This window comes from Macaca nemestrina, chromosome 8 (genome assembly GCF_043159975.1).
Source record: "Macaca nemestrina isolate mMacNem1 chromosome 8, mMacNem.hap1, whole genome shotgun sequence".
In the NCBI taxonomy this organism is placed as follows: Eukaryota; Metazoa; Chordata; class Mammalia; order Primates; family Cercopithecidae; genus Macaca; species Macaca nemestrina.
This window is the reverse complement of record NC_092132.1, coordinates 6000091-6016250: the sequence shown is the minus strand read 5'-3', so window position 1 is coordinate 6016250 and position 16160 is coordinate 6000091. Positions and strand designations below refer to the sequence as shown.

General features: G+C 42.0%; 1 long non-coding RNA gene across 4 annotated transcripts in view; it reads right to left on the bottom strand.

Annotated features, from left to right (window-relative positions):
* Positions 1 to 16160, bottom strand: part of LOC105475014 (uncharacterized) — a 39658-nt gene that overhangs the window by 9714 nt on the left and 13784 nt on the right. For 3 of the 4 annotated variants that reach the window (XR_011606434.1, XR_011606436.1, XR_011606435.1), the window contains one exon: positions 15967 to 16133. This is a non-coding gene — a long non-coding RNA (uncharacterized lncRNA). The remainder of the gene's footprint in view (positions 1 to 15966; positions 16134 to 16160) is intronic. The other variant, XR_983064.2, reaches the window with a different exon arrangement.

Genomic DNA, 16160 nt, shown 5'->3' with positions numbered 1-16160 from the left:
ATGAAGAAGTAATGAAGACATTCTCATATAAAATAAATAAATTTACTGACAGCAGATCCAACTATAAGAAATGATTTAAAACGTCTTCAAGGTGAAGGAAAACAAGACCAAATGGAAATCTGGGTCTAAAAACTAGAAGACACTGGAAAGATTAAGTGTACAATAAATATTTCAAAAATGTGTTAATTTTTAAAAACAGGATTGATCACTTAAAGCAAAAATTATAACAAGGCATTGAGGGTATGTATGTGTAAGTAAAATATCTGACCACGGTAGCACCAGGTATAAGAGAATAGAAATAGATTTATACTTGTGTGAAAATCTCACATTATACCTGAAGTTGTATCATATGAATGCAAGGTGAATTATATAAGCATGCATATTGTAATCCGTAGAGCAAGATTTTTTTTTTAAGTGCAAACAGACATAGCTTAAAGTGAAAGAAAGAAGAAAGAGATGTTTAAAATAATGAATTGACCCCAAAAAAGGCAGGGGAAAATGAAAGAAATAGAATAGAAACAAGCAGAAAATACTTAAAAGAATTGTAGAGATATTAATAAATCCAAGCATACCATTAATAACATTAAATGCAAACATTAGGCACTCTCATTAAAAGGAAAGTGTTTTCAGTTTGGATAGAAAAGCACGACCCGCTACATGCTGTTTACAAGAGATGTACTTAAAAATAACTATTCAAATTCAATGAAATTAAAAGGACAGATAAAGCAGGCAAACAGTAATCATAAGAAAGGTGGTATCGCTCTATGAAAATTAGATAAAATTGTCTTTAAACAAGTAGGATTACCAAAGGTAAAAAGGGTCAATTAATGATGATTAATGGCCAATTTCTCAAGAGGATGTTATCATCTTAAATGTATATTCACATAGCACCAGAGCTACAAAATATAGGAAGCAAAATCTGACAGAACGAAAGAGAGGAAAAGATAAATGTGCAATCATAGTATGAGATGTTAACACCACCCTCTCAGTAATTGGCATAAAATAGGCGCAAATTGGTGAGAAGAAGCTTCTGCTATCAGCATTTTGAAAGTAGAAAACTACACATAATATGTAAAGTTGGTTTTCAGACTTTGGACAACAGTGATCGCTTAGGGGAAACAAATGAGGTGGGCCCTGTGATCACCCAGACTTTCTGCCTAAAGGCACAAGTTCTAGGGCGGAGATCTCAGGCAGAACACAGTGGGCTCTGAGTCGAGGAGACAGAGATCCCAACTGGAGAACGCTGAAGCAGCTGGTATTTGGGGGATAGAGTGGAAAGGATGGAGCTACATAGAGAAAAAAATTCTCCAAACCTTCCTAGATGTCCCCTTGAATTGGTTGCTGAATATTAACTGTTTGCTATGACAGACATTTAAAAAAACCTCACAGACAGGTAGCAGTCACTGAGTTAACGATGGCATCGGAGGCTTCCAGGTACTGCTAGCTCTCAGTTTTCTTCTCGGTAAAATGGGTAGAGGCCTGAGTTTCCAAGGGATTCAGATGATTCTGAAAAATTCCAAGCCCTGGCCTCATAGAAAAAGTACTTGTGAGTCCTCGGGATGATAGCACGAATCCACAAGGCAGAAGGGTTTCATGCCAGGTGTCCCAGGAACTCTTGGAGTTTTGCCAGAGCTGCCTGGCCACCTCTTCCTGTTTAAGGAGAAGGAAACATTTTCTGCTGATTTGCAGCCAGCAACAGGCCAGGCCACCTGCTTACTTTCAGGAAAGAACAGAGGGGAAATTTTAGGGAGGGCCTCAGGTGACAGCCGGGCCCAGGGAGGGAAATCATGCCTCATCCATGGGGAGCTGCAGCTCATTGTTCAGGCTCTGGTGATCTCTATGAGCACAGGCAAGGCCATGTGCCACCATATGAGTCAGGGCTGTCACTTTAATGGAAGTAGTGAAGTTAATACTTTATTCACTGATTAATTCATTCACTTTCCTCCCTTTTACTTTTGTGTCCATTTAACATTTCCTTTTTCTTTACACAATGAGGGTGACAGTGCCTAGCTCAATGGGTCCCTTGTGATGATCCTTGCCAGGGTACACGGTGGCCTGCCCCACGTTCTGGCCCAGAAAGCATGTAGTAGACTTGGCATTATTGGAGGTCTTTTCTGTAAGTGCTCTCATGGTGAGTCTCTGTCTTTTTCTCCAGCTATCAGTCACCAAACTGAGTTTTCCTTAGACTCTATCCTTTTTGCTGGAGAAACTTATCAGGAAAATCATTCTAGATTGCCCCATCTGGGGCGACCAATAGTCCAGTTTTCCCAGGACAGAGTCCATCTCAGGCTGTGAGACTTTCTGTACTAACACAGGAGCAGTGTCAGGCAAATGGGGACAAGTTGGTCCCCTATCCCATCATCAAATGGACCGGGAAAGAGCTAGTATCAGAAACCAAGAATCTGTTTGAACTCTTGTCTCTGTGTGAGAATACAACTCATTCTTCTTGATTTACACAAGTGTAGATCTCTCCACCCCCGTCAAGCTGAACATGAGAGGCAGGAAGGGGTAGGGTTAAGGCCCTGACTTTGGAGTTCTGTCCTGGTTTGATCACCTGTAATCCATGAGCTCTTGGACAAATTACTAAATTTTTCTCTCTTCCTTACTTCCTCATCTAGATTTAGTTTACTAATATCTTATTTAGTATTTTTGCATCTATATTCATGAGGAATTTGATCTGAATTTTTCCTTCCTACAGTGTCCTTATCTGGCTGGGTACCAAGATGACACATGTCCTGCAAATGTGCTAGGGGAATAAGTGCTAACCTAAGGAAGCATCTGTATAACTTTGGAATTATATATTCCTCAGTGTTTGGTAGATTCTGGGCTGTGGAGACGTTTGAGTCCTATATTTCTAGGAAATGTTTCATTGTGTCTATTTTAAAATTTATTAACATACTGCATTCTTATTATACTATTATTAATATCTTAGCATTTGTTCATTCATCAGTCTTATCAGATGTCCATATTATTAGTATTTCAAAGAAACAAAGATTGTCTTCTATTTATTTCCTACATCATTATTTTTCAGTCTCATATTTAGATTTTTCTTATGTATTGGGCAAGGGAAGAGTTACTTTCTTATCCTTTTTTTAGACTTCTTGATGCTTTAACTCACCAACAGTAAAGCTTTCCTTTTTCCCAACGTAAAATACCATCATTCATATGTAAAACTTTCATTATTAGCAATTTATAAAATATTGACAATTTACTATTGCCATTTCTTCTTTAAACCATGAGTTATTTAGAACATGATTTAATTTCAGATTCTTCTGGGGATGTGAAGTTATCAGCTGTCTGCCCCTTCAGGTCTATGCGCCATCCTTCCTTCACCCTGTTCTCTGTCCAGGAAACTGAGAGATGAGAACTATGTCAACTGGCTCTGTGACCCGCTGGCTGCTAGCTGAAAGGAGGTAAGAGGGTGGAAGGAGAGTGAAGTCAGGTGTCTATTTGCTGGACTCCCTTTTCTTTCCTTTATTTCATTCAGAGCACAGGCCACACCCTCAAATCATGCTGTTTACCTTAACTTAACTACTCTTGTGTTTTCTGTCCCCACATTAAAAAGGTAAATTCCACTGCAACAAAACCTCCAGCTTCCACCCCAGGGCCTGGCTCCTGAAGGTAAGAGGTGAAAGAACCTTTATAGATCACAGAGACGAACTCCTTCCTGGTATGTCTAAGGAAACTGAAGTTAAGGGACAAGGAGACTTGCCAAAGATCAAATGTCTCATTAGAGGCAGGGCCACCTACACCCTGACCCTGGATTTCTTCTATAGCATGAGCCCCCCAAAATAAGGTGAGAAGAAGAAAGAGGGGGAGCCCCTGCCTGGACACAGTGTGAAGGAACTGTCTGCATTGTAATTCTCTGAGCAAAGGAGGGGAAGTACCCACAAACCTGAATCACTGATTGCTTTGCCTCTCCCAAGTTTCACAAGCAGCCTCTGATCTCTGTGCCTCGTATGTCAAGCCTCCTCAGACACTCAGTTAATTAAATGAAGCCACAACAGCCAAATGGCCTAGGAAGGTGTCTGTTTCCACTGCCAGACCTCTAACTTCTTTATGGTGGAGAATAGAATAAACAAAGTTTCCCAAGAAGCTGAGAAAAACCTCTCTTCCTGAGTTCCTGTCACATAAGAAATGACTGCTATGAACAGATGTCCAAGTCCTGATCTTAGAGCAGTCGGGGCCCAAAGCTGGGATGCCGTTTTCATTTTATCTCCCTCTTCCACTAATCCTGCAGGGCCCAGAACCAAAGCACAAGATGAAATACATCAACACTTTGGAATAAACCACTGTGGGCCATAGGAGGGAGGAGAACCATCAAAATTATTGAAAAGTTTAATTGAAGGTGCCTTTAAAAATACCGATGATTTTCCAGGGAGACCTTTTCTTCTAAGCAGATTTTTAAAAATGCATAATTTGTTTAAAAGTGCTTATTTACACCATGGAATACAATACAGCCATAAAAAAGAATGAGTTCATGTCCTTTGCGGGGACATGGATGAAGCTGGAAACCATCATTCTCAGCAAACTAACACAGGAAGAGAAACCCAAATGCTGCATGTTCTCACTCGTAAGTGGAGTTGAACAATGAGAACACATGGACACAGGGAGGGGAACATCACACACCAGGGACAGTCGGGGGTGGGGGGCAAAGAGAGGGAGAGCATCAGGACACATACCTAATGCATGTGGGGCTTAAAACCTAGATGACAGGTTGATAGGTGCAGCAAACCACCATGGCACACGTATACCTATGTAACAAACCTGCACATTCTGCACATGTATCCCAGAACTTAAACTAAAATATTTTAAAATATGGTTATTTAGAAAAGACCTGAAGCACTTAACCTTGGATCAGAGGTATGTTCAAAACTATTTCCAGACTCCATGAACTTGACTATCAGAGATATGTTCAAATCTTTATTTCCATACGCCATGAACTTGACTATCAGAGGTATGTTCAATCTTCATTTCCATACACCATGAACTTGACTCTAACCTGGGCATTTCCGGCCAGGTGGGCACACTTCTGCCTGCTTTGCATCCCTAATTCTCAAAAGTGAAGCTTCAAGGTAAGTTCCAATCCTGGGAAGCACCTTACGGTTTACAAAACCCTCTCGTGAGTTTATGTCCCATCATCTCCTTACATGAGTATAAGAACTGAGGCTCATGGAGGTTGAGTCAACCTGCAAAAGTCTGTCCAGCTACTGACTGACAGCTGCAGAATCTGAACCTCTCCTGTCCTGTATGTTACCCTGGGGCACCTCATGCTGTGTTCGTCATTAGCTAAGTGTGTGTTTGTCTGCCCAGGTGACTGTGAGTTTCTTGAAATAATGTCTCATTCACTTCCCTATTGGCCACATCTATCTTGCTGGATGGCACATAACAGGACTCTCTTGGTCCTATGTTTAAAACACCTACATTCTGGTTTGAATGAATGAATGGAAATGCCTCTCAACAGGAAAGCCTGAAAAATAGTGACTTTATCTTGGCTTTGCTTCGTGATTTGGGACACCTTACTTCCTCTTTCTGCTCCTTATGTTCCTACTGGAATATGAGTTCTTTAAATCCCATCATTTCTCATTCTCCTCTTCAGGCCAAAGGTCTTTGTGTGATGCCACATAGCAAATTCGAAAGTGAGATCTCTTCCCCCACCCTTAAAACCAAATCAAAGACATACTGAGAGAAAGAAGAGAGAGAGATTTTTGTCATGAGTGACTAGATAGCAGGACTGGTTACATAGTGGCAGGCGGGGGGCAGTGCAAAATTGTTAAAATTATTTAAAGAATTTCAAACTGGCAATGGCAGAACCTTAATCCAGTGCAGGCCCTTTTAGGCATGGGGTCCTTTGCAACTGCACAGTTTATATGCTATGAAGCTGGTCCTGCAAGCAGCAATTATGACTTAAACATGCAGCTCTTTCTATGACCACTGATGGAAGCATTTCCCTTTTAGGAGCCAAACCCTCTAAATGCACAGAGCCCAGGGTGGTGGGAATGGGAGTGTTGGAAAGCAGAGCCAGCCATCTTCCCCCATTGGTTCCCAGACCCTCAGCCTCCCCATTGGGTCACAGAACCGTATAATGGTACTTGATTTCAGGCAATAGTTTTCAACCATAAAGGGATATCTAGGGGAGGTGGTGCTTCTACTCATATAAAGTGTGTGGAGGCCAGGGATGCTGTTAAACATTCTACAATGCACAGAGCAGCTCCTCATGACAAAGAATTATCTGGCCCTAAATGTGAATAGTCCCAAGAGTAACAAACCTTGATTAAGGGTATATACTGAACTTGAAACTTGACTGTTACGGCAGGCTCTTCCATCTTCATTGACCGAACGTTCACCATATGGAATGCATTTATCTTACCGATGTCTAAAACACACTTGCTGCTTCTTGCTCAACCAGTCTGATTGGTCTGATGTCATCAATATATAGTCAAGAAGGTCACATTCTCTGGGATTTCCGAATGATCTAGATCCCTTCAGACTGTATGATGGAAGGAGATGTAAGATTCACATGGCTTTGGGTGAGAATGTAAATGCATATTGCTATCTGTCCTACACGAATGCAGACTGCCATGAGCTCACTTTCTCATTAGGATTTTTTTTTTTTAAATTTTTAAATTTATTTATTATTATTATACTTTAAGTTGTAGGGTACATGTGCATAACATGCAGGTTTGTTACATATGTATACTTGTGCCATGTTGGTGTGCTGCACCCATCAACTCGTCATTTACATCAGGTATAACTCCCAATGCAATCCCTCCCCCCTCCCCCCTCCCCATGATAGGCCCCTGTGTGTGATGTTCCCCTTCCTGAGTCCAAGTGATCTCATTGTTCAGTTCCCACCTATGAGTGAGAACATGCGGTGTTTGGTTTTCTGTTCTTGTGATAGTTTGCTAAGAATGATGGTTTCCAGCTGCATCCATGTCCCTACAAAGGACACAAACTCATCCTTTTTGATGGCTGCATAGTATTCCATGGTGTATATGTGCCACATTTTCTTAATCCAATCTGTCATTGATGGACATTTGGATTGATTCCAAGTCTTTGCTATTGTGAATAGTGCTGCAATAAACATACGTGTGCATGTGTCTTTATAGCAGCATAATTTATAATCCTTTGGGTATATACCCAGTAATGGGATGGCTGGGTCATATGGTACATCTAGTTCTAGATCCTTGAGGAATCGCCATACTGTTTTCCATAATGGTTGAACTAGTTTACAATCCCACCAACAGTGTAAAAGTGTTCCTATTTCTCCACATCCTCTCCAGCACCTGTTGTTTCCTGACTTTTTAATGATCGCCATTCTAACTGGTGTGAGATGGTATCTCATTGTGGTTTTGATTTGCATTTCTCTGATGGCCAGTGATGATGAGCATTTTTTCATGTGTCTGTTGGCTGTATGAATGTCTTCTTTTGAGAAATGTCTGTTCATATCCTTTGCCCACTTTTTGATGGGGTTGTTTGTTTTTTTCTTGTAAATTTGTTTGAGTTCTTTGTAGGTTCTGGATATTAGCCCTTTGTCAGATGAGTAGATTGCAAAAATTTTCTCCCATTCTGTAGGTTGCCTGTTCACTCTGATGGTAGTTTCTTTTGCTGTGCAGAAGCTCTTTATTTTAATGAGATCCCATTTGTCAATTTTGGCTTTTGCTGCCGTTGCTTTTGGTGTTTTAGACATGAAGTCTTTGCCCATGCCTATGTTCTGAATGGTACTACCTAGGTTTTCCTCTAGGATTTTTATGGTATTAGGTCTAACATTTAAGTGTCTAATCCATCTTGAATTAATTTTCGTATAAGGAGTAAGGAAAGGATCCAGTTTCAGCTTTCTACTTATGGCTAGCCAATTTTCCCAGCACCATTTATTAAATAGGGAATCCTTTCCCCATTTCTTGTTTCTCTCAGGTTTGTCAAAGATCAGATGGCTGTAGATGTGTGGTATTATTTCTGAGGACTCTGTTCTGTTCCATTGGTCTATATCTCTGTTTTGGTACCAGTACCATGCTGTTTTGGTTACTGTAGCCTTGTAGTATAGTTTGAAGTCAGGTAGCGTGATGCCTCCAGCTTTGTTCTTTTGACTTAGGATTGTCTTGGAGATGCGGGCTCTTTTTTGGTTCCATATGAACTTTAAAGCAGTTTTTTCCAATTCTGTGAAGAAACTCATTGGTAGCTTGATGGGGATGGCATTGAATCTATAAATTACCTTGGGCAGTATGGCCATTTTCACGATATTGATTCTTCCTATCCATGAGCATGGTATGTTCTTCCATTTGTTTGTGTCCTCTTTGATTTCACTGAGCAGTGGTTTGTAGTTCTCCTTGAAGAGGTCCTTTACATCCCTTGTCAGTTGGATTCCTAGGTATTTTATTCTCTTTGAAGCGATTGTGAATGGAAGTTCATTCATGATTTGGCTCTCTGTTTGTCTGTTACTGGTGTATAAGAATGCTTGTGATTTTTGCACATTAATTTTGTATCCTGAGACTTTGCTGAAGTTGCTTATCAGCTTAAGGAGATTTTGGGCTGAGACAATGGGGTTTTCTAAATATACAATCATGTCATCTGCAAACAGGGACAGTTTGACTTCTTCTTTTCCTAACTGAATACCCTTGATTTCTTTCTCTTGCCTAATTGCCCTAGCCAGAACTTCCAACACTATGTTGAATAGGAGTGGTGAGAGAGGGCATCCCTGTCTTGTGCCAGTTTTCAAAGGGAATTTTTCCAGTTTTTGCCCATTCAGTATGATATTGGCTGTGGGTTTGTCATAAATAGCTCTTATTATTTTGAGGTACGTTCCATCAATACCGAATTTATTGAGCGTTTTTAGCATGAAGGGCTGTTGAATTTTGTCAAAAGCCTTTTCTGCATCTATTGAGATAATCATGTGGTTCTTGTCTTTGGTTCTGTTTATATGCTGGATTATGTTTATTGATTTGCGAATGTTGAACCAGCCTTGCATCCCAGGGATGAAGCCCACTTGATCATGGTGGATAAGCTTTTTGATGTGTTGCTGAATCCGGTTTGCCAGTATTTTATTGAGGATTTTTGCATCGATGTTCATCAGGGATATTGGTCTACAATTCTCTTTTTTTGTTGTGTCTCTGCCAGGCTTTGGTATCAGGATGATGTTGGCCTCATAAAATGAGTTAGGGAGGATTCCCTCTTTTTCTATTGATTGGAATAGTTTCAGAAGGAATGGTACCAACTCCTCCTTGTATCTCTGGTAGAATTCAGCTGTGAATCCATCTGGTCCTGGACTTTTTTTGGTTGGTAGGCTATTAATTATTGCCTCAATTTCAGAGCCTGCTATTGGTCTATTCAGGGATTCAACTTCTTCCTGGTTTAGTCTTGGAAGAGTGTAAGTGTCCAGGAAATTATCCATTTCTTCTAGATTTTCCAGTTTATTTGCGTAGAGGTGTTTATAGTATTCTCTGATGGTAGTTTGTATTTCTGTGGGGTCGGTGGTGATATCCCCTTTATCATTTTTAATTGCGTCGATTTGAATCTTCTCTCTTTTCTTCTTTATTAGTCTTGCTAGTGGTCTGTCAATTTTGTTGATCTTTTCAAAAAACCAACTCCTGGATTCATTGATTTTTTTGGAGAGTTTTTTGTGTCTCTATCTCCTTCAGTTCTGCTCTGATCTTAGTTATTTCTAGCCTTCTGCTAGCTTTTGAATGTGTTTGCTCTTGCTTCTCTAGTTCTTTTAATTGCGATGTTAGAGTGTCAATTTTAGATCTTTCCTGCTTTCTCTTGTGGGCATTTAGTGCTATAAATTTCCCTCTACACACTGCTTTAAATGTGTCCCAGAGATTCTGGTATGTTGTATCTTTGTTCTCATTGGTTTCAAAGAACATCTTTATTTCTGCCTTCATTTCGTTATGTATCCAGTAGTCATTCAGGAGCAGGTTGTTCAGTTTCCATGTAATTGAGCGGTTTTGATTGAGTTTCTTAGTCCTGAGTTCTAGTTTGATTGCACTGTGGTCTGAGAGACAGTTTGTTAAAATTTCTGTTCTTGTACATTTGCTGAGGAGTGCTTTACTTCCAATTACGTGGTCGATTTTGGAGTAAGTACGATGTGGTGCTGAGAAGAATGTATATTCTGTTGATTTGGGGTGGAGAGTTCTATAGATGTCTATTAGGTCTGCTTGCTGCAGAGATGAGTTCAATTCCTGGATATCCTTGTTAACTTTCTGTCTCGTTGATCTGTCTAATGTTGACAGTGGAGTGTTGAAGTCTCCCATTATTATTGTATGGGAGTCTAAGTCTCTTTGTAAGTCTCTAAGGACTTGCTTTATGAATCTGGGTGCTCCTGTATTGGGTGCATATATATTTAGGATAGTTAGCTCTTCCTGTTGAATTGATCCCTTAACCATTATGTAATGGCCTTCTTTGTCTCTTTTGATCTTTGATGGTTTAAAGTCTGTTTTATTAGAGACTAGTATTGCAACACCCCCTTTTTTTTGTTCTCCAGTTGCTTGGTAAATCTTCCTCCATCCCTTTATTTTGAGCCTATGTATGTCTCTGTGTGTGAGATGGGTCTCCTGAATACAGCAGACTGATGGGTCTTGACTCTTTATCCAGTTTGCCAGTCTGTGTCTTTTAATTGGAGCATTTAGTCCATTTACATTTAAGGTTAATATTGTTATGTGTGAACTTGATCCTGCCATTATGATATTAACTGGTTATTTTGCTCGTTAGTTGATGCAGTTTCTTCCTAGCCTCGATGGTCTTTACATTTTGGCATGTTTTTGCAATGGCTGGTACCGGTTGTTCCTTTCCATGTTTAGTGCTTCCTTCAGGGTCTCTTGTAAGGCAGGTCTAGTGGTGACAAAATCTCTAAGCATTTGCTTATCTGTAAAGGATTTTATTTCTCCTTCACTTATGAAACTTAGTTTGGCTGGATATGAAATTCTGGGTTTAAAATTCTTTTCTTTAAGAATGTTGAATATTGGCCCCCACTCTCTTCTGGCTTGGAGAGTTTCTGCCGAAAGATCTGCTGTTAGTCTGATGGGCTTCCCTTTGTGGGTAACCCGACCTTTCTCTCTGGCTGCCCTTAAGATTTTTTCCTTCATTTCAACTTTGGTGAATCTGGCAATTATGTGTCTTGGAGTTGCTCTTCTCGAGGAGTATCTTTGTGGCGTTCTCTGTATTTCCTGGATTTGAATGTTGGCCTGCCCTACTAGGTTGGGGAAGTTCTCCTGGATGATATCCTGAAGAGTGTTTTCCAACTTGGTTCCATTTTCCCCCTCACTTTCAGGCACCCCAATCAGACGTAGATTTGGTCTTTTTACATAATCCCATACTTCTTGCAGGCTTTGTTCATTTCTTTTTCTTCTTTTTTCTTTTGGTTTCTCTTCTCGCTTCATTTCATTCATTTGATCCTCAATCGCAGATACTCTTTCTTCCAGTTGATCGAGTCGGTTACTGAAGCTTGTGCATTTGTCACTTATTTCTCGTGTCATGGTTTTCATCTCTTTCATTTCGTTTATGACCTTCTCTGCATTAATTACTCTAGCCATCAATTCTTCCACTTTTTTTTCAAGATTTTTAGTTTCTTTGCGCTGGGTACGTAATTCCTCCTTTAGCTCTGAGAAATTTGATGGACTGAAGCCTTCTTCTCTCATCTCGTCAAAGTCATTCTCCGTCCAGCTTTGATCCGTTGCTGGCGATGAGCTGCGCTCCTTTGCCGGGGGAGATGCGCTCTTATTTTTTGAATTTCCAGCTTTTTTGCCCTGCTTTTTCCCCATCTTTGTGGTTTTATCTGCCTCTGGTCTTTGATGATGGTGATGTACTGATGGGGTTTTGGTGTAGGTGTCCTTCCTGTTTGATAGTTTTCCTTCTAACAGTCAGGACCCTCAGCTGTAGGTCTGTTGGAGATTGCTTGAGGTCCACTCCAGATCCTGTTTGCCTGGGTATCAGCAGCAGAGGCTGCAGAAGATAGAATATTTCTGAACAGCGAGTGTACCTGTCTGATTCTTGCTTTGGAAGCTTCCTCTCAGGGGTGTACTCCACCCTGTGAGGTGTGGGGTGTCAAACTGCCCCTAGTGGGGGATGTCTCCCAGTTAGGCTACTCAGGGGTCAGGGACCCACTTGAGCAGGGAGTCTGTCCCTTCTCAGATCTCAACCTCCGTGTTGGGAGATCCACTGCTCTCTTCAAAGCTGTCAGACAGAGTCGTTTGCGTCTGCAGAGGTTTCGGCTGTGTTTGTTATTGCCCTGTCCCCAGAGGTGGAGTCTACAGAGACAGGCAGGTTTCCTTGAGCTGCTGTGAGCTCCACCCAGCTCGAGCTTCCCAGCAGCTTTGTTTACCTACTTAAGCCTCAGCAATGGCGGGCGCCCCTCCCCCAGCCTCACTGCTGCCTTGCCGGTAGATCACAGACTGCTGTGCTAGCAATGAGGGAGGCTTCGTGGGTGTGGGACCCTCCTGGCCAGGTGTGGGATACGATCTCCTGGTGTGCCTGTTTGCTTAAAGCGCAGTATTGGGGTGGGAGTTACCCAATTTTCCAGGTGTTGTGTGTCTCAGTTCCCCTGGCTAGGAAAAGGGATTCCCTTCCCCCTTGCGCTTCCCAGGTGAGGCAATGCCTCGCCCTGCTTCAGCTCTCGCTGGTCGGGCTGCAGCAGCTGACCAGCACCGATCATCCGGCACTCCCCAGTGAGATGAACCCAGTACCTCAGTTGAAAATGCAGAAATCACTGGTCTTCTGTGTCGCTCGCGCTGGGAGTTGGAGACTGGAGCTGTTCCTATTCGGCCATCTTGCTCCGCCCCCCTCCTTTTTTTTTTCACTCATTAGGATTTTTTTCTAAAAGACCAAGTTCACCATAGCAAAAGCCTCCTCAAGGATACATACGAAACTCAAGCAGGTTTTTAGTGCAGTGGCGAAGGGAATGGAATGTAAGTTATGAATAAATGGAGATGGATGAATGAACAATCTATACATGCATACATCCAGGCAGGAAAATCAGGGAAGAGTTCTTGTAGAAGCCAGTGATGGAGATAATGATGGTATTCTGTGAATTCAGGAGTATGATCATCATGTCCCTCTGAAAACATAGGGAAAGATCTCACTTTTGATTTTGCTATGCTGCATCAGACAAAGACCTTTAACTTGAAGAGGAAAATGAGAAATCATGGGATTTAAAGAACTCATTTCAGATAGAAAAACAAAGACCAGAAAAAAGGTGTCCCAAGTCATGAAGCAGACCCCCACCCACTCCTGCACACTCAAGGAAAGGTAAGGCACAGAGAGCAGGTCTAGGGAAAGGGTAGTAATTGGTTGGTTCCACATCTGGCACACCCAGGTGCAGGTGCTCATTAGGCAGAACTAGAGATGGTGAGACAGCTGGAGGTAGAATCCAGCTCCCATGGAGAACCAAAGCCCTGAGGACAGGTGAGATCCTCAGGACAGCTGCAGAGAATGGCTGAGTGCAGTGGGCTCAAGATAGAGCCGTGGGGAACCCTGATGCTTAAAGGAACAAAGGGGATGAGGAACCCATCCAAGAAACTGAGAAGAAATGTTCAAAAATTATGATAATCATCAGAAGAAGGCGGAATGAAGGAAGCTAGGGTAGAAGAGAATTTTCAAAGGCCTGAGTGGCCATTTCAAAGGCAGCAAGAGATGCTGGATAATAAAGGCTGAAAACTTTTTAAAAAGATGGACTGTAATTTTTGCTTTTATCATCAGATGAAGCACTGAATTGAGGTGAATGGGTTTGGGGGAGTGTGGAACAGGAAAGCAGCTCAGAAAGCAAATCGGTAATCCCTCTAACATTGTCCCTGCTCTACCGTGGACCTTGTCTATTGCCACAAGTGAACATCTGGCCTCCAGTGTTGTCCTAGATGGAATAGAGATACAATTGTGTGATGTGCAAGGTTTTATGATGCTCAAGTGAGAGAGAAAACGTAAAAGTACTTTTTAGACGATTTGTTGGTTCTTTTAACACATTAGCTAAAGCTAACAAGAAAGATTTGGATTTTGAACCATTGCACACCTTCCTGATAAAGATCTCAAACTTTTTATGGAAGCTTGCTTTCCTCATTTCCAGTATGGATATCGTAAAATGCAAGCCTATGACGTTGTCCAAGTCCAGGATAGGGGCCTTTGAAATGTATGAAAATGCTGATGAGATCATTTTTGAGAACTATTGCAAGTCACTGCTTTTGACTGAACTCTACCCTGAGCAGCAGGGACCCTGAATTTACTTAGCCCATCCTCTCTCTCTATCGGGGACCTGCCACCCTCCAGAGATAAGGCACAGTCTCACTCATTACTGTACCTTTCCCAGTGACCAGCACAGTGTCCAGCAACAAGAAAGAGCACCCCAAAACACGTGATGAATGGCTGGATACTAGGAGGAGGAAGAAAATGTGTGCTAGAAAAAAAAATGAATAAAGAATAAGCAAAGGAGAGGTGCCTTTGGCCTGAAGGAACTGGGAAAGCTTCCTGGTAAAGAAAGCAATTGACCAAAACTTTGAAAGAAGAAAGGACTGGTCAGGGAGACAATAGAGAGGATATTCCAAGTCTAGAGGAAAATGTGAACAAAAGCACAGAATAAAGAAAATGCAGGAACATTGGCAGCTACATCTATGTTCTTTCCAACAGATCTTGAAAGTGCCATGCATTGAGTGCTTGCTATGTGCCAGGCACTTGCAAGACTGTTTCCTTCTCTTTGAAGGGGAAAGAAAGGACATGAGCACTGGAGACAGCCATGGGGAAGGGATGAGGTAGGCAAGGGTCAGACTCATATGTGTTCTAATCCCAGCTGCACCACCACAGGAGTGTGACTTTCCAGCAAACTAATGAATTTCTTATAATCCTCTTGCTCCTCATCTGCCAGGGCAGGCAACGGTGCTTACTCAGGGGTGTAATGATTAAATGATATAATGAATCATACACATGCCCAGCACTGAACATCATTAGTGCTCAACCGACATTTGTCCCTGTCCCTTCCACCAGAGCCCAGTGATCCTAGACAGCTTTCAGGCATCTTGAGTTCTCAAGGGCTTCCTTTGGTTCTCTTTGTACAGTAAGGACTATGGGGATGCAAGATGCCACTTCTGTGCCAAGAATGTGAGGAGCATTATTTTCCTCCCAAGTCAGGTCTTTATGGTAACCTTAAAATGGTGCAAAATTCCAGCATCTCAACTCCCTTTCCCTGCCGTTATTTTTATCTCTTCTCACTCTGTCATGTTCATAGGATGCTGCCTCTTGCTGTGGCGACAGACACGAGGCTGGGTTGGGAGCAATCAGAGACAGATGGCAAAGACCTGCTGGAAGAATCCCGGAACATAGGAGCTGGAATCCACGTCCCCTCCCTCCACTGCTTCCCACAGCCTCCTGCAAAGCCCTGCAACTGAAGTGCGGGGAGGGGGTCACAACCTCCCCTGCATCCGGGTTGGGGAACCTAAGAGGACCACCCAGAAAAGTAAATTATTTTTAAGCAGAGTATGCTGTTATTTGAAAAATGCATACATATTTGATATTTCACTCAAAATATGTCAACCTTCATTTGGCATATCCAGGTAATATTTTTAAATCCCTTAAATTTTTTCCACCAAAATCTACACATAAAATTGATGCTCTGGCCGGGCACGGTGGCTCACACCTGTAATCCCAGCACTTTGGGAGACTGAGGCGGGTGGATCACGAGGTCAGGAGATCGAGACCATCCTGGCTAACATGGTGAAACACCATCTCTACTAAAAAAAAATACAAAAAATTAGTTGGGCATGGTGGCGGGCACCTGTAGCCCCAGCTACTTGGGAGGCTGAGGCAGGAGAATGGCATGAACCCGGGAGGCGGAGCTTGCAGTGAGCAGAGACCATGCACCACTGCACTCCAGCCTGGGCGATAGAGCAAGATTCCATCTCAAAAAAAAAAAAAAAAAAAAAAAATTGATGTTCCACATATAAATCCACACTGGATATTTGTTCTGTTAGAGTCATGAGCTGCTGAACACATTACCCTATTTCCCAGTGAAATGTGGACTTCAGGATGAGAAACCTGAGTAGATCCCAACTTCAAAAGACGGAACTAAAGCCCAGAGGTTGCAAATCCATCCTTTCTCTTCTTTTAACTTTATTCTCCATTTACCTTCATAAACATTCTTCTATTTAATCCTCACAAGAAACCTACAAGGAAAGGAGGAAGAACAGTGT